This window comes from Bos taurus, chromosome 3 (genome assembly GCF_002263795.3).
Source record: "Bos taurus isolate L1 Dominette 01449 registration number 42190680 breed Hereford chromosome 3, ARS-UCD2.0, whole genome shotgun sequence".
Lineage (NCBI taxonomy): Eukaryota > Metazoa > Chordata > Mammalia > Artiodactyla > Bovidae > Bos > Bos taurus.
The window spans coordinates 15,749,566-15,768,074 of record NC_037330.1 but is presented as its reverse complement, the minus strand read 5'-3'; the positions used below and the strand labels follow the sequence as shown (position 1 = coordinate 15,768,074).

The window sequence follows — 18,509 nt, the reverse complement described above, 5'->3', positions numbered from 1 at the left end:
CAGAAATCAACTGGGAACAGATCATAATGCTTTCGAGCCAGAAATGACCATCACTTTCTTCTCAAAGGGGTCTGAAGACATCTGGGGAGCATCACGCCTCCCCAGGGAAGGATTTGGGACCAGCTGCGTATTTCAAACTCTAATTAATTTCTTTTGGCAGAAATGAACTGAAATCAGAATCCAAGTGTATTTCCATCATTTTTAGAGGAAGAAATAAAGGGAAAGGGGCCAGATGCTGTCTCCTCTCCTTCAAGCCTCTTCCTTTTGTTCTAAAACTCAAAGCCTTTACGTAAAAGGCAACTCCACCCTCTTCTTGGTTTTGGCCAGTGAAACCTCGTTGGCCAGCTCCAGCCCCATGGGGAGACGAATGTGTACTCGATCAGCGGGAATGCTCGCTACTTTACAGATTTCCTTGCAGTCTCTAGCACATGTCAATAAAAAATAAACCGTCAACCATTTTTAATAGCCAAAAATATGTCAAAGAAGTCAGCTGGACTAGAAATGTTTTCTATTTGTTAAAATGCTGAATTATCTTTTCTTTGCTGTCTGATCTCCAACTAAGCTTGAAACTGACATGGTTCTTCGGATGATGGCAGCCATCAGGGCTGGCTAGCTGCCGCACGCCATAAAGAGATAAAAAAAGGGGCCAAAAACTAAATCAAAGTCCGTGGACAGGGAGCTAGAAGGCCCCCTTCCAGTAGCTCAGGCCTGGCAGCTTATGCTGGGCATGTGGAAGATTCCTCTCACGGAAGCGAAATAACTCTGGAAGCAAATCCAAGCACCTGTAGGGCTTGAGGGCCTGCGGTACTGGGTTGAGTTGATCACAGCACTCCCTCCCAGCCCTATGAGTCCCTTTGGCCCTTGGATGGCAGTGAGTGGGGAGCCGAACAGGTATGTGTACATACATACACAAGCCCTGTGATCACCCCAACCGATCAACCCTTCTCCCCTGCAACTCAGAACTTTTAAACAATAGAGTAACAATCCTTAATACACAAGAATGCTTACGAGTCATATCTCAACAGATGAGAGTTTTTTCAAAGCCATTTATTCCTAAATGCTCCCAAATATTAGAGTGGGTAAGCAAATGGGAGTCTAGCCAGTGATGGAACACTATGTTGTCACTCAAAGCCACTTCTGTCAAGAATATTTGAAGACATCAGGAAAGGCTCATGATTCAATACCAAGTGATCAATCCGGACCCCAAAACTATATATATATATTTCTAATTATTTTTAATGTAAAAATGAGAAAATATATAGTATGATTCTATTAAGTGTCAGGGTACTCAACTGTATTACCTCTGATGCTCTGAGTACAACAGGTACTTAATGAGTGCTTCTTGAAGCTTCTTAATAATAGTGCTTTTATTTTGACCTAATGTTTATTAAGTGTCAACTACATACCAGGTCCCAGACTATGCCTTCTACACAAATTACTTTGCATCCTCACCCTACAGATGAGGTCATAATGTCTCCATTTTACTGATTAAAAAGAAAACTGACGGACTTCCCTGATGGTGCAATGGATATGAATCTGCCTGCCAATGCAGGGGACATAGTTTGGATTCCTGGTGCAGGAAGCTTCTACATGCCGTGGAGCAACTAAGCCCATGCACCACAACTACTGAGCCTATACGCCACAACTACTGAAGCCCACATGCCTAGAGCCCAGGCTCTGCAATTGTAGAGGCCACGGCAATGAGAAGCCCCAGGATTGCAACAAAGAGGAGACTCTGCTCTCTACCACTAGAGAAATCCCACACGCAGCAACAAAGACCTAACATAACCAAAAATATAAATAAATAAGTTTTTTAAACTGAGGTCATAGAGACAATGTGACTTCTCCAAGGCCATACAACTAGCCCAGATTTTAGCTATACATCAGATTTTTCTATATACCATGCTCCCCCCCACCCCCCGCCCCGTGCCTTCAAAATGAACTAGACTCCCATGTGAGGTGCTGAGTTTGTGTCATCCTAGCAGAGGCTGGCTACAGCCATTGGGGTGCTGTAGAGGGGATTCCTAGCAGGGAAGGAGGGCGAACCACATTCCTACAAGATGCCCGCATCGCGTGGTCCCTGTTCTGCTCCAAGACAAGAACCAGCCCTTCACAGATCTACGACTTCTCACTGATGACAACAATCTGTTGTAAAGCACTGCTCTAGGGGCCTGCCATGCAAGGTGAGCATCATCAACCCCCTTTTACAGAGGAGGAAGCTGAGACTTTGAGAAGTCACCTAATTTATACAAGGATGTGGCCAAAAAATGGAGGCAGGACTTATTCCAGATAATCTGCTTTCAGGTCCCGTGCTCTGCCCATACATCAACATCCCACCTGCCCTGCTGGTCAGACTTTTCCAGCCTCCAGTTTCTGCAGTGAGCCTTCTCAGAACCGCTCCAGCCCTTCCTCCCCTGAGGCTGTGCGGAGTGTGATGGAGTGTGTTCCTGGCTTCTGAGCCAGCCGTATAAACTGCTCTCCCCACCTGCCTTGTAACTTCCAAAGACAAGCCAGAATTGTAATGATTATGGTAGACCTTCCCAGAGACTTTGAAGTCCTAAATGTGTTTTATTGTTGGAACATTTGAAAATAACAGAAAACCAGGGGCACTGAAAACAAGTGAAACATATCAGGTAAAAAATGGGGAGGTGCCTTCCCCCAAGAATGAGTATGCATGTGTACATACGAGCCCCATTCATGATCTCTGTCACTGGCTGGAATCCTCAAAGGGGAAGAGGTGATACCATCTAAAGTCTGTATCTCCTGAATTAAGATCTATGTTTTATGCATTCGATTTGGGAAATAATTGATTTCGAATTCTTTTCTGCTTAATAAGGTCAACTTTTCCTTCAATTTCATGGAGAGGCTCCAAAACTGATTGACAGTTCAGCATCAGCTTAATACTGTGGCTCTATAATGGTTGTCCTAATTGGACACTCTTGCTAATTAATGCTATGCAAATTAAAATCCAGCCCCTCATCCACTGGCCGGGAAGACTGTATTCTTGGTTGATGTTCTCTGCTGAGACTCGGCTTCTTTCCTCAACCTGGTGCTTTCTTACCAGAATCAAGCCCCTGACTTCCTCCTTCCTCTGCTCTTATCCTGCCTCTTTCTCATGATCTCTTATTTTCATTCACCCTCGACACCTTTCACTCTGATGCTCATCTCTTAGCTTAGGCTCATCATCCCGGGTTAAGCTGCCGGATTTAAATACATCCCTGGCTCTTCCTGGCATCTGCAGAGTAACTGCCCAGCCTGGATCCCACCAGAATCTGATTTTGGTCACTCATGGCCCAGAGTGGAATTACTCAGACACTCTGCATCCTTGGCTGTATAATTTTAGAATAAGGAAAACAGGCAAAGATGCATGATGGTATGGGAGGTGGACCCTGGGAGCCTCGGAGGGCACTTGGGTCTCTGACAAGCCTGAGAAGAGAGAAGTGTCAAGAACCCAGGGTGTCTCAAAACCAAGAAGTCTTGAGCTGGGCCCTGGGCTTACCATCAGAGGACCCAGGAGGTCTCAGCTACCTCCGTGATAAATGCCTGGCTTTGGACAGGCTGCATCACTCTTCTGGACCTCAATACTCCCCAGTAAAATGAGACTCTTGGACCAAATAGTCCCTGAAGACGACTGGCTGATGGCACTGGCCATACACTGGCCGTGAAACACACACAGGTCACAGGGACACTCCCAACAGTTTTTCCTTTCTTCCCCTTTTCTCAAGCATTTCTATACATGATAATATTGTGACTGTGAAACAGTCAGCAACAAAACTCACTCATGCCAACTTCTCCTCAAATAGAACAAGATGGCTAACAAAGAAAATTACCATTGTCTTTTTCTAAATAACATGGCATTTGAAAGCAAAAAGCCAGAATTCAAGTCATATCTCTGCTGCTCACTAGCTATGGGCCACTGGACCAGTCACTTAACCTCTCTGCACCTCTGTTTCCTTCTCTGCAAGCCAGATCTAACAGGATCAACTCTCATTAGTATTGGAGAATACAGTAAAATAATGCATATGAAAAAACTCATTCTTTCTTCACAGAAAGAAAAGCTCACATTCTCTTGTAGCCAAGCACCATTTCTCTCGCTACACAGACGTCAATGCGGGGAAAGTCAGCTGTGTCTCAGTTGTGGGTCAGGGAGGGGCTGCAGAATTCCCCTCCAATATCATCAGCATTTGAGGTTTGCAACAATATACAAAGATGCCCCCCAGACATTTCAGAAAGACAGCTTTGGTGGTCTGCAGTGGGGCAAACATTCATACACTCATCCATTCACAGTATAAATATTTATTGAGCACTTAACTATGCCCAGGCCCTGTGCTGGGTACTTGCAAAACCCCATTCACCCCCGGGCTGCTGAGCCTGAATCCAACCTGACAGATGAAGGGCAGGTGTGTAGGGCCTGGAAGAAATGGGCAGAAGGCCCATGCTGAGAGAGAAAACGTACAAGTGGCTCCTTACATCCTGAATGTGAGCTGAGGCTTACAGAGTAACCAGAGACCAAAGGAGGCTTCAGAGAGTGCCTTCTCCCCAAAGATGCTTTCTTCTGAGCATGCAGGCTCTCTGTGCAGACGAGGAGAGCAAGAGACCGTCTCCCGCTGGATGCCCACCAGGGCTAGGCATCAGCCTGGGTAGCGGAGACCAAGCTGCAGGCACCTTCCCACCTTCCTGAGCCCTCTGCGGAGGTGCGCGTGTGCCTTTACCAGGCCCCAGGGGCTGTCGCTCACCACCGAGAAGGAAGCCCCGGAAGGGCAGTATTTTTCAATCTCATTTGTCCACTTCTACATCCTGGTGCCTCGGGCATTGTCCTACACACAGTAGGTCAATAAGTATTAGTCGAAACTTAAATATTTGAAGGAAGGGGGGAAAATTTTGAAATGTGTCAAGCAGGTAGATACTTCCATCCTGAGCTTCCAAATACATGACAACTAATAAACAATCAAAATAACAGCCATAGGATTTCCCTGGTGGTCCAGTGGTTAAGACCATGCTTCCACTGCAGGGGGCACCGGTTCGATTCTTGATCAGGGTCCCATATGCCCGACAGAACAGCCGAAACACAAATAAATAAAAAGCATAATGGCCCCAAACTGGAACATTTCAAATGTCTATCAATCAGAGAACATTTCAGATGTCTATCAATCAGAGATGCATAAACAAACTGGTATCTCCATACAATTGAACATCATTCTGTAATTAACTATTTACATATAAAAAGATAAAATAACAGCCAGCATCTGCTGTGTGCTTAGCATGGCCAGGCACTGGTGTGATGGCTTTAGATCTCAGGACAATCCCAGGGAGGCTCTGTGGCTTGCTCACCATCCCCAAGTGAGGATGAAGTGGAGATCAGATTCTAACCCAGGCAGAAGCCAGACCTCAGGTTCTGGGCTCTCTCCACCCAGTCTTATGACATATAGGGTGCCCACCCATCATTAGAACATCACGCTTTCCAGCCCAGCCTTCCCAGGGGGGACTAATCCCCCACCTCATGGCTCTCTGAGGAGGCCCCAGTCATGTCACCATTAAACCTCGGTCACTTACTACCATGACAGAGTATGAGCAACCTGAGGTCAGATCTGCGGGTCTGCATCATCATTGTAAGTGCAGCCCAGACCAGGCCTGCAGTGGGGAGGTCAGGTAGAAAACACTTGTGCAAAGAAGGACCCCAAAGGTCTCAAAATAAAACTCATAAAGTCAGGTTGGCCTGGGGCATTTCTCTGCGGCCCTCCAAGCTGTCACTCCCAGAAGGAAATGAAACCCGATGGCTGAGGGACACGGTGCAGCTAATACAAGGGCATCGGGTCTGAGCAGACGGTGGTTTGGTAATGGTTACTGAAGCCAGCACAATGACCGGGACACCAATTAAGAGGAAACCAGCCTCGGCTCTCCTGCCGTGCAATGCCCCGAGAGAGGACAAAAAGGTCATTTGGAAGACCACACTACCAAAATATCAAGTCAGATGGGTCATCCCTAGGGCCACAAACATAATTCCAATTAAGGAGATGGTTTCCTTTACAAGGTCTGAGCAGAGGGGAACTGGCCTATCGTGAATTCGCTACTGCGTGCCTGCTTATAATTTATCTTCCTGCCCCACTTACAATATTGGCAAAGATTCCATGCAATTCAATCAAAATTTGTATTACATACTTGCCATGTGCCAGGCCCTGTGCTAAGCGTGGGACATTGAATATACATCATGAGGTCTCTCTTAGGGCAGTCTGCGGCTGGTTGCTCCTGAAGTAGTCAAGAACGGACCCATTAGGACTTCCAACAGGAAGTAAGCACTTTACAAAAGTTTGTTGGGTGAATGAATGTCGAAAGGTTAGACTTTTGAGTTCAATACCAAGGCAGAATGAACCCAGGAGTAGGGGGTGGCATTGAGTCTCCTCCTCCCATCAGGGAGAAAGCAGGGGGGAAGGGTGCCCACCAGGCACCAACAGTGCGGAGGGACCTTGATCTCCACCCCAGAACAGTTAAATCAAATCTCTGCAGGTGAGGCCTGGACACTGATATTTCCAAGAACATTTCAGTGATTCAAATGTGCAGGCCGGAGATGAGAACTGCTCCTCTAGGGGCACAAGAAAGAAGCCCAGAAGGCTGGGGCTGCCATCACTGTCTTGAGGAAATGCTGTTGAACAATCATATGCATAAGCAATGGCATTCCTTAGAGTTAAAAGGAAATGTAAAAGCCATCTAGTTAAATGGCTCATGACTCTCCTAAACAGCTCATGAATCTCTGTAAGATTCCTGGCATATAGTCATTCAGTCTCTGCTTGATTGCCTCCAGGAATGGGGAACTCACGTCCTATCAAGGCAGCCTATTCTGTCGGAAAGGCTCTGACCTTTTCACAGACCTGGCTTCAGCTTTCTCAGGTTCTTAGCCCCCAGTAAAGCTAAACAAACAAATGCCTCTGTAAAGCCTCACTCTGATCTTGGTATCATCTGTGCCTATGCAAAAGTCCTCAATAAGCGAGCCCCTCCCCAAGGCAAATACCAATAAAAATACAAGTACCAGACCTGGAGGCACCCCTGGAAATCAACTTGTCCCCACCTTCATTTTACATGAGGACACTGAGGCCCAGTGAGGTCAGCTCAGCCCCTATCAAACACCAGCCTGTGGTGAAGGAAAGCTCAGAAGCTGGTTTGGGGACTCCCAGGCTTAGGCTCACAAGGTAGCTATCCCTGCCACCCTCCCCCATCTCTGAAGATATAAGAGCTCTAAACTTATCTGTCTTCCAAAAGCCTAGATTCCTACCCTGGAAGTCACCTCCAAACCTCTCACCTAGCCACTTTATTTCCTTCTCCCATAAACAATCTGCTCCTGATTACCTTTCATCCTCCTCTGCTTGTGGAATCTGAGTGCTCTTGGCCAGTCAGCAATTACATCACTCTTATGGTGTCACAAAGCCCCATACAACCTTCTCCAGCTTTGATGAACGCACACCTGTCACTACGCATCTCATTCTGAAGGCCCCGATCCCCGCCTTCATCTCGGGAGAAGCACACACCGAAGGCCTCTTGTCCTAGTCCCAACATGCATCCTGGCAGCTGGGAGTCCCCCACTACAGAGAACCACTTCAACCACTTCACTCCCGCAGCCGTGGCAGAGCCCTACCAGAAGCCTGCTTGGTTTGCCATCACTGTGAGAGGGCTTCTCCTTGCAAGTATCCAGTGCCGCCCTCACCGAGACCATCATCCCCACAGTTCCTCCAGGTGGCAGGAGACCCCTTTTCTTAATGTTCTAGAATGTTGGAGACAACTGCTTTCTGGATGGCTTGCTTTGAAGTAATTTTTTTTCCCTCTTATTAAAACCTATGTGGCCCCCAAACCAAGAAAACAACAGGAATCACTTTGCTCTGCAGAAGCTTGTGAGTACATACTGGGTTCCCAGCAAGAATCAAACCAGACCAGGCCAGGTCTGACCCAGGCCTGGGCTTCTCTCTCCCCATCCAGCCCCAGGACATGCACCAGACTCCTGGAGCCTCTGCAAGAGCTGTGGTCAACCAGTTTACCCAATGAGCTGGGTAAGCGCCTCTTCAGATGGGTAGTCTTTAAAATAAGAATTCCTACCACCTGCAGCCACAGACTACCCCAACCCTCATCTTTCAGCCTCATCACCCCCGACAGTTCTCTTCCTTCTTTTCACCCTTCAGCCCCTGCCTCTGTCTGCAACCAGAGGCTGCTGCAGTAGCAGAAGCAACACCATGATCCCACCGACACCTTCCAACTTCATCAGAGGCTTCCGCAGCACAATTCTCTGCCCACTCCCAGCCTGGTACCCAGATGCAAGCCCACTTCCATCCCCACACGCGGCACAGTCAACCCCTGAGCCTGGCAATGTTTGGGCCAAGTGAAATTTTTAAGATGCCCAGAAATCACATATGGTGAGAAAAACAACCGCCTGGCAGGCTGCACAGACATCGCTGAAGGCTGGAGCTTCCCGGATAAGGAGCAGCCTTGTCCCGTGTTTCCCCTGCCACATTTCCAGGCTTCCCGGAGCAGCAGCCCAAGGACAGCGTCATCCTCCTTCCACTTCCACACCCAAGCTCTTGCCAATAAACGTGAGACAGCAAGTCCTCCACTCAACGCACAGACTCAGCGGGAAGGGGCCCCCTCAGCTGTCTAGTCTAACTGCCCCACTTTATAGGCAAGGAAATGGGGGTCCAGCGAGGGGCTCTGTCCCCAGTCAAGGCCCCACACCAGGTAACAGAAAAGGCTTATCTTGCCCTAAGTCTTCTGAGGGCTGGGCTGGTATTTTTGCCACGTTCCCATCCTGCTTGCCCATCAGCCACACACCCCTGCAAGGGGTGGGACCCCTCTCTGATTCCTCTCCCACCCCTCTGCACATACTCAGCTCATGTTTGGGGAAGGGACATTTATTTCTTCTATGGCTCATTCAAGGGCAAATCAGGAGAAATAATAATCACCTAGTCCAGGTTCTCTATCTTCTTGCTTAAAACTCGAAAAGCTTAAACATAAATAAAGGGAAATGGTCTGGAAAAATAACCAGTTGGCATGGAACAATTGGCATTTCAGAGCTGCATAAGAAGTGGAAATACTGTTTTTCAGAAATTCAGCACAGCCATGAGTTGTTAACTCCTAGGCGCTTGGCACAGGCTTTTCAATTGTTTGGATGTGATGGACGATGTTGATAGAAGTGGTGGAGACCAAACACGGGCTATTAATAGGCCGGATGTGGCATTTTTATCACACTCACTAGCTCACCGGCACCAAACTGTTGCCAACCTGCCTACCTTTGGCTCTGAGCTGCCATCAATTCCAGCAACAGGGCACCCTAGGAGCCGTAACTCCTACTCATGTCCGAGCAAGCTTATCCTTGAGCCTAAATGGCCAAGGCAGCCAGCCAACATGGGCTGCTTGTGTGTTCAGAACTTCCAGGGAACCACAAGGCCCTGAAGCTTCCCTGGATGAGCCCCTGCCCCACACAGTGGATACAGGAGATAGTCAGAGCTTAGGGGAGTCAGGAAGCTCTCAATTCCCCTCTGTACTTCTCTTATCCACCTCCTCCCTGCAAAAGCTTGAAGCAGCCCTGATTTCAAGGCTGGAGTACATCCATTCTACCTGGTCCAAGTCAGAACTGATTCAAGGTAGAAGAATCCCGATGGTGCCCTAAAGCAGGGGTCCCCCACCTCCAGGATCTACTGCCTGGTGACCTGAGGTGGAGCTGATGTAATAATAGAGGTCAAGTGCACAGTACACGTAACGTGCTTGAATCATCCCGAAACCATCCCCCGACCCCTGGTCCCTGGAAGAAACTGTCTTCCGTCAAACTGGTCCCTGGTGCTGAAAAGTTTGGGGACTGCTGCTGTAAAGGGTACTGCTGCTGGGAATTCTCTCCAGATTCTAACTCCGCAAGGATTCACTGAGTACCGATGGCATGTCAGTCTCCGAGGCCACACGTTTTCATACAGGGTCTCACTTAATCCTTATGACAAGGAATTATTGTCCCCATTTGAGAAAGGAGGAAACTGGGGTCCACAGCGATCTCACAAATATCTGAGATTGTGTGATTAGTGAGGGGCGGAGTCTTCTGATTCTGAGCTCAGGACTGGAGAAGACCTGAGCAAAGTCCCTGTTGGCATCAGTGCCCTGCACGCCCCATGGGTATGGTCACTCTACTCTTCTGAAGCCCCAGCTGCAAGGTCTCTCCGTCTGAGCACCATGTGTCTCCCCAGCCCCAGAGCTTCCTGATCCTGGCCAGCTGTCCTCTACCCGCATGCGCTCAGCCACCGGGCAGGCCAGGCCAAAGATCCCAACTGGACTGCTTTAGCTCCAGCACTATCTTTGTGCTCACTCACAGTCATGTCCAACTCTCTGCGACCCCATGAACCAGGCACCTCTGTCCGTCCACCAGGCACCTCTGTCCGTGGGATTTTCCAGGCAAGAATATTCAAGTGCGTTCATTCTATCTTTGATATCCATCAAATGAGTAAAAAATCCTTTCTTCCTTCCACAGTTATTGTGAAGACCAAATCGTGATTGTGGAAATGCTCTGCCACCTAAGAGTTCCCCGAAGCTTGAAACTGTCTGCACGCACAGGGGCCATATATATATATATATGCAGGTTTTCTCTGGGGAGGCCGGTTTATGCCTATTGTCTGGAATAGTTATGGATAGGAATAGCAATTATTAATGTCTTGCTCTCAAAAACATCCCTATTTAGTGAATCGCACGATTACATACGTAGCACTTGCTGCCACAGGGTCTCAGAGAATTGGGGGCCCCTCCCTGCCGTCCTGCTTCCATGTCTCCCAGCTCCCCCACCCACCTTGTCCAGTGGCAGCGGTTGGGCTCAGTGCTGCTGTTAGCAGACCCTTGGCCAGGGTCCCTGCTCCCAGGCTCATAGACAGGCATCATTTTTCTAGATCAAAGCAATTATTCGTAGATAGTTTTCAGCAGGGCAGTGTCAGTGTCACAGTGCATGGATTAATTGCAATTATATGTCACTCCTTTCAGGTCTATTCTATCAATTATGGCCAATCTCAATCATGTGCCTAGCTGCCTTAACCCTCTGTGGCTTGAATTACCAGCACAGAAGAGGCTACAACCATGGAGAAGGCTGAATACCAGAATATATTTGCTATTGAATCATAGTGTCATGGGTGTCAGTTTAGGGCTTCTCCATTTACAAAGCACGTTCTTGCAGTTTCCTATTGGATCTCCGGGAGATACGGACAGTCACTCCCATCTCACAGATGGGAAAACTGAGGCTCAGAGTATTTAAGCAATTACCCAAGGTCACCCAGCTAGGAAGCCCAATTCTCCTACTAATAACCTTGTGTTGCCAAAACATTGTTTTGTTTAGCAATCAATGAGCGTGACCTGCACTGGAGCCCTCCAGAATGTGACCCCTGGGCTTCAGTAGTCTGACCTGGCCTCATGCTGAGGCGTTCGGGACAGCCTCTGCAGGCAGCTGGAGCAGGCCTGCCAAGAAGCCTGTCCAACGAGTCACATGCTGCAGGCCCACTCTGCAGACTCACACTGTACCTGAAGCAATTCAAGTGACCTTACCATCAGAAAGAAAAAGAAATGCCAAGAAAAAAATGTCCACATCAGAAAAATATCCAAACACGGAGACCCAGAACCTTCCTTCTTCCACTAGGCAGCGGGTGGAGTTGCTGGAAGATACCTCTTGCTAGTACGGGAATGGCAGGACGCCCACAGGCCTCAGACACCTAAGGGCATCTCAGTGTTGAGATGGGAGAAGCCAGACAAACACTGCCTTCTACTTCCAGGGTGTGTATTTGGGCTCCTGCCGGAATCTACTCTGCCCTGCACTGGTTACAGCATGCTAGTTCAATGATCTCTAAGACCCCCCCCACCCCAGTGCAAAGCCCCATTTTACAGATAGGGGAACTGAGGCCCCAAGCTGGAAATCCCTGCCTGTGACCCAGCTTGCCAGCGCTGAGCTGAGAGGGGGCGGGGTGGGGGCGGTTCCCCCTTGCTGGGTTCTTGCTGCCCATGGCCATGAGCTGCCTCAAGGAACTGGAGGGCTGTCTGCAGCATCTCTCATGGGAAAGTTTGCTGCTTCCTTTCTTCCATCTCTCTATTTCTTCTGCCCTCATCTCACTCTCCTCACTCACATTTCTTTCCTCTTGCACTATTTCTATTTCCCTGTTTTCCAGAAACAGGGTTTAAGACTGTCGGCTAGAGTTCTAGGTCTGCATGGAACTCACTGTGCTGGAGCCCCCAGGCTCTCACTGAATGGTCACTCCAGACTCTGGGCTGCTTCATGGCAGGGCCTGGGTCCTATTTGTCTCTCTGTCCTCATTACTTCACACAGGGCCTGGCACATAGTAATGGATGCTCAATAAATACTCAAATGAGTGAATGAATGAATAGAATGAATGAAAGACCATGTCAAATTCCCTAGCAGAATCAAGCAAAATGATGCCATTGCAGGTCTGATCATTCAGGTAGTAAATAGCACTTAGAAATGGGGGGCGGGGGGATGGAATCTGACTCACTTTTAATTTCCTCATTCCACTAACTAAACAGATATTTATTTGTTTAGAACCCATGGTTTAAACCTTTAAATGTAACAGCTGTGATCAGAGACCTAAGAAAACAGAAGCCCCAGCCAAGCTCTTCTCCCAGCTCCTCACCCTGGAGAAGTTCTAGGACCAGGAGTAATAACCCTGCAAACGTAGTGGAACAAATGATGCTTGTGAGGAAAACCTGTCTTTCCAGCGCAGAAGTGGCTCAGGGGTCCCTAGCCAGGAAGATCGAATGCTGGTGCTCCCAGACAACCACTGAGGTTGATGACTTGCTAAGCTTTTAAAACCTCCGTCAGAGCAAAGGGAAAAGATTACACAGGCCAAAGGCACTGACATCTCTCCACGCAGATGTCCTGGCTTCCGGGCGGGGACTCTGAATCAGCTGCCTCTTGTCACTTTGGGCCAGGTGGACGGGCGGCGGGAGGTGGGGGGCGGGAGGGGAAGGTTAGGAGGGAGGAGGGGGGATGGTTAGGCCCAGGGGAATGAATTGCTTCATTGAGGAAACCCAGCTGGGCCCAGGACTGTGAGCCATGGGGAGCCAGGTGGGCTAGGGCGGGGGGAGAGAAGCTGCTCCTGCAGGGGTGGAAAAGGCCAGGCGGCCAGTGAGCTCTGGGGGTCAGGAGGACATGTTCTTCCTGAAGAACTCGCCCCTCTCCCTCCAGCTGCCACCAGCTGCTGAGCATGGTGGGACAGCCAGGAGACATGGGTCAGGCGGCCAGAGCTGGATGGACAAGCCCAGAACAGAAGGTGCGAGCACCAAAACGAGACAAGGTCTTGGGTGCAGAGAACGTCAGGGTTCAGAGAGGTCTTGGCGTCTTCTCTTGATGTGAAGAGCTGACTCACTGGAAAAGACCCTGACGTTGGGAAAGATGGAGGGCAGGAGGAGAAGGTGGCGACAGAGGATGAGATGGCTGGATGGCATCACCAACTCAACGGACACGAGTTTGAGCAAGCTCCGGGAGATAGTGAAGGACAGGGAAGCCTGGTGTGCTGCAGTCCATGGGGTCACAAAGAGTCAGACACGACTGAATGACTGAACAACAACAATATCTTACAAACCAGAACACTGAGGCCAGACCTGGCTGAGGTCAATCAGCTGCTAGGTCGTGAACTAGAGTTTAGCTCCCTAGACTCCCTACTCCAGGGCTCCTTTTGCTACACCATATAGATTCCACAGCAGTTAATATAAAACACAAATTGTGCTCAATGGGAGAAAATATTTCAAGTGATATGACTGATAAAGAGTTAAAATACAACATATAGAAACAGTTCATACAACTTAACATCAAAAAAACAATTCTATCAAAAAATGGGCAGAACTGAGTAGACGTTTTTCCAAAGAGGAAATGCAGATGGCCAACAGATACATGAAAATATGCCCGACATCCCTAATCATCAGGGAAAAGCAAATCAAAACCACAATGAGATTTTCACCTCATACTTGTCAGAATGGCAGAAGGTCTGCAAATAACAAATGTTGGTGAGGATGTGGAGAAAAGGGAAACTCTGTACACTGTTGGCAGGAAAGTGAATTGGTACAGCCACTGTGAAGAACAGTATGAAGAAGTTTTCTTAAAAAACTAAAAATAGAACTACTATATGACCCAGCAACTCCACTCCTGAGCGTATGTCTGAAAAAAACACTAATTCAGAAAGACACATGCAACCAATGTTCACAGCAGCATTATTTACAATAGCCAAGATATGGTAGCAACCTAAGTGTCCATCATCAGATGAATGGATAAAGAACATGTGGTACAAATATATAATGGAATGCTGCTGCTGCTGCTACTGCTAAGTCGCTTCAGTCGTGTCTGACTCTGTGCGACCCTATAGACAGCAGCCCACCAGGCTCCCTTGTCCCTGGGATTCTCCAGGCAAGAACACTGGAGTGGGTTGCCTTTTCCTTCTGCAATGCATGAAAATGAAAAGTCAAAGTGAAGTCACTCAGTTGTGTCCGACTCCTAGTGACCCCATGGACTGCAGCCCACCAGGCTCCTCCGTCTATGGGGTTCTCCAGGCAAGAGAACTGGAGTGGGGTGCCATTGCCTTCTCCAACTACTCAGCCATAAAAAAGTGAGACTTCACCATCTGCAGCAATATGGATGGACTTGGAGGATATTATGCTCAGTGAAATCAGTCAGACAGAAAAAAACAAGTACTGTATAATATCACTTACATGTGGAATCTAAAAAAGTACAACTAGTGAATACAGCATAAAAGAAGCAGATTCACAAATATAGAGAACAAACTAGTGGTAACCAGTGGAGAGAGGGAAAAGGGAAGGGCAGTATGGGGAAAGAGGATTAAGTTACAAGCTGCTATGTATAAAATAAGCTACAAAGATACATTGTACAAAGTGGAGGATATAGCCAATAGTTATAATAACTATAACTGAGGCATAACCTTTAAAAATTGTGAATCACTCTATTGCACACCTGTAACTTACATAACATTATACATCAACTATACTTCAATAATAAAAATTTTTTTAAAAGAAGGACATTTTTTAAAAACACACAAATTGGGACACACGTCTGCCTAAATCCCTTCTGTGGCTCCCCACAGGCTCTAGGATAGAGATGAACCCCTTAAGCAAGGCACCTGGACTATCTGATCATTGCCTACCTCTCCGTCCCATCACACCAGAGACACCAGCCACACTGAATCTCGAGTTACACTTCAAAATGTTCTGCACTCTCACATCTCTGGGCCTTTGCACACGCTTCCTGGACCAGGAGTGACTCTTCCTCTCTCAGCCTGTCTCATTCTTCGTCAACCCAGACCCAAGGGCGCGCTCACTACTCCCACTCACTGCCCCACTCTCCTGAGCCACCGCCTCTTCTGTGTTCTCTGCTGGACACCAGGCCTCTCTGGGAGACAATCTAAGTGCACTAAGTATCTGCTTACCAGGCTGTGAACGCTGTGAGTGGGAACCAAGTCTTTTTCATCCTCCAGTTTCTCCCCGACCCCCAGCACCTAGCATAGTGCCCAGTATGTGATAAAAGCTCCATTAATGTTTGCAGAATTAACTATCAAATTAAGGCGTGAGTGAACCCCTGGGCAGCATTGACAGTGCCTTGTTTATGCTCCTTGTGAAGCTACTTAACTTCCAGAAGGGCCAGCCGCACTCAGAACACTCATTAACCCCCAGCTTTCTCTCTGATCTCCCTTTCTCCCCATGTGGGAGGGTGGTGGGGTCTCACCACAACCAAAAGTCATGTGAGATTGTATCTCTGTGGGGAACACAGCCCCTGAGATCCAGGGGCCCCAAGTGATGCTTCCAGCTGATGTGAACAAAAGTCACTGAAGAGTGATGGCAAAGCAACTGCCCGGTTGCTGAGTTCACTTATCCATGAACTGAGCATGTCAACATACGGCCACTGCCGTCAAGGACTATGCAATTAGCAGCCCCTGGCAGTAGGACCCAGCTGTGTGGCACCGCCCCCATCCTGGCTGCAAATCTCTGGGTACCTGCCCTGCAGGTGGAATGGATCCCAGAGCCCAAAGGAGCAGTGAGTCCCCAGAAGACCCCTCAGGGGCTCTAAGTGATGTGGCTTGATAAACCATTTGCCTCCCAAATTCTATTGTCCCTACCCAGAGCATGAACGGCATACTACACCTGGTTTACATCTCCTGAGCACCACCAACTGGTAGGGAAGGAAGGTGCCCAATGTGGAGAGATAACAGTGGGGACCTGACCTGGGGCCAGGGGCAGGGAAATCCACAGAGTGGACAGTCCACACTCAGGTGACCCCAGGGCTGAGCCGGACACAGAGACTGCTCCACAGGGAGGGTGGCCAGGCTTGAACAGCAGCCCGGTTCTCACCTCCCACGTGGCTGGGGCACACCCAGCCAGGAGAACATCCGAGCCTTTCAAAGCAGCCCCTAGTCTCCCCAAAGAGCATCTCAGGGGGCTCTGGTCACCAGTGGAAGCATTTTGAATGGTGGAGCGCAAAGGCAAACACAGATGGGACAAGGTGCTGGGAGCCACATACCAGAGCTGCCTTAATAGCTGCAAATGTCTCCAAGGACATCCAGGTGGGCAGGGAGAGAGGCGGGCAGGCAGAGGCCACCACAAGCCAGAGGGAAGGGTGCCCAGGGAGCCAGGGATTTCTAAGACTCCACCTGGGAACCTGGTAGGCAAGGCGCTGGAAATTGTACTTCTTCTTCTGGTCTATTTGTCTCTTGTAATTTATCTAGTACTTTCCAAAAGGTCGCAGGGTGGCAATTTCAATATTGTAAAATTTGTAGAGATGCTCTCAAAGAAATGTACAAATTTCACAGGTTTACCCTGGCTTAAAGAGAATCTCTTTTATTAAAAGCGTCTATTCTGAGCGCACTTTGGACAGATTTGGCGACCGATTGGTTAGCGATCCAAAAGGCCGTGTGCTATTAAAAGACTCACTGTGTTTTTTGTGGGTGGTAAAAAGAAATAGAAATCAAAGCCGTGTGCCAAGGTACGGTTTGTGGATGGAGGAGAGAGTGGTGTGTGTGTGTGATCACAAAACGCTTCGCTGCCTTGCAGCTCCGAAGCAGGAAGCCGGGTAAGAAACGCTGATTAAAAGCAGAAGGGCGCACGTCCTGCGAAGGCTCGCCACCTCCTGAAATTTCACAGGACCCCTTCTCACTTCCCTGTCTCAGCTTCTCATTAGCTAAACTCAATCTTTGTCATTTAGAGGAAAATAAACAGGGAGCCATCGCCTGAGGGGAGAAAATAGTTCCTATATTGGAACAAAAACGGCTTCTACAAGCAAACACCTTTTTCCTCAGCCCCAGTCAGAATTCTCTATTTCTCTCCAAATAGCAGAGCCATTTCCTTCCTGTCAGCCCCGGTGATGCACAACTTCCTGTCAGAATAGCTGAGGAATCCAGGGAAATGTGTCTTCCTTCACAGCCTCCACCTCAGGTCTGCTGAGCCTCCAAATGTGCCCAGGGGCAGAGTCAGGGGATCGAGGAAGAGGCCTCTCCCCGACCCTGTCCCCACCGACACCCTCCCCTGAGCCCACCCCCACCCACAGCAGACCACCACATTCAGATTTAAGTGTCCCACATGCCAGCTTCCTGGGCCTCTGTCTCCCAGAGGCCTGTGTGGGGACCAGCCTTTCCATCCCCTAAGTCACCAGGGAGGTTCATGGAGGCCGGGTCAAGTACTATCAACCCCCAGCTCCTTCTGGATCCCCTCTCAGGCATCCTAGTCTGATCACGAACTGTCTGGAGACTGTCGGGGAGACAGGGGTCTGCCCCAGGGCTGCAGAGACAGTGACGGGGGGAAGGGACGGGCTTTTCTAGTAACCAAGGGCCACTGCCAGCCATGCAGGGCCAGCGCTCAGGGCAGACTCAGTATGGAGTAGAAATGAGAACCCTCCTTCTCCCTTAGATCCCACGGTAAATGGAGTAAGAGGCAGGAGATGGAATTAAAAAATAATCACCTCCATTTATCAAGTCTTTCCCATGTGTTTTCATCACCTCTTTTAATCCTCCTCTCTACGAGGAGTGGTTTCCAACTTTGCAGCCCAGTATCAACTGGGGAGTTTTTGAAACTACTGATTTTCAAAATCAGTAGTTGGTGACACCCCAAACCAACAAAATCAGAAGGTCAAAAGCTGGAAATCAGATATGGTGAGCTACAGTCCATGGGGTCACTAAGAGTCAGACACGACTGAGCGGCAAAGCATACAGCATTATTGAAAGATCCCCAAGGGTTTCCCTGGTGGTCAGTGGCAAAAATCCACCTGAGATGCCAGAGACACAGGTTTGATCCCTGGGTCAGGAAGACCCTCTAGAGAAGGAAACAGTATTCTCGCCTGGGAAATCCCATGGACAGAGGAGCCTGGCGGGCTACAATCCATGGGGTCGCAAGAGTTAGATACGACGTAGTCACTAACCGACGACAAAGATCCCCAGGTGACTCCAAAATGCAGCAAAGTTTAGGAACCATGAAGGTACTATTACCTCCATTTTCTTTTTTTTAATTTT

The 18,509-nt window shown here is 48.7% G+C and overlaps 1 protein-coding gene across 5 annotated transcripts in view; it reads right to left on the bottom strand.

Moving 5' to 3' along the window:
* Nucleotides 1–18,509, bottom strand: part of KCNN3 (potassium calcium-activated channel subfamily N member 3) — a 176,617-nt gene that overhangs the window by 133,634 nt on the left and 24,474 nt on the right. Inside the window, exon 1 of one of the 5 annotated variants that reach the window (XM_059884971.1) lies at nt 7,295–7,442. The exons of the other annotated variants lie outside the window; for them this stretch is intronic. The gene's annotated coding sequence lies outside the window, so the exon portion shown is untranslated. Of the gene's footprint in view, nt 1–7,294; nt 7,443–18,509 lie in introns of those variants that run through there. 5 annotated transcript variants of the gene reach the window in all.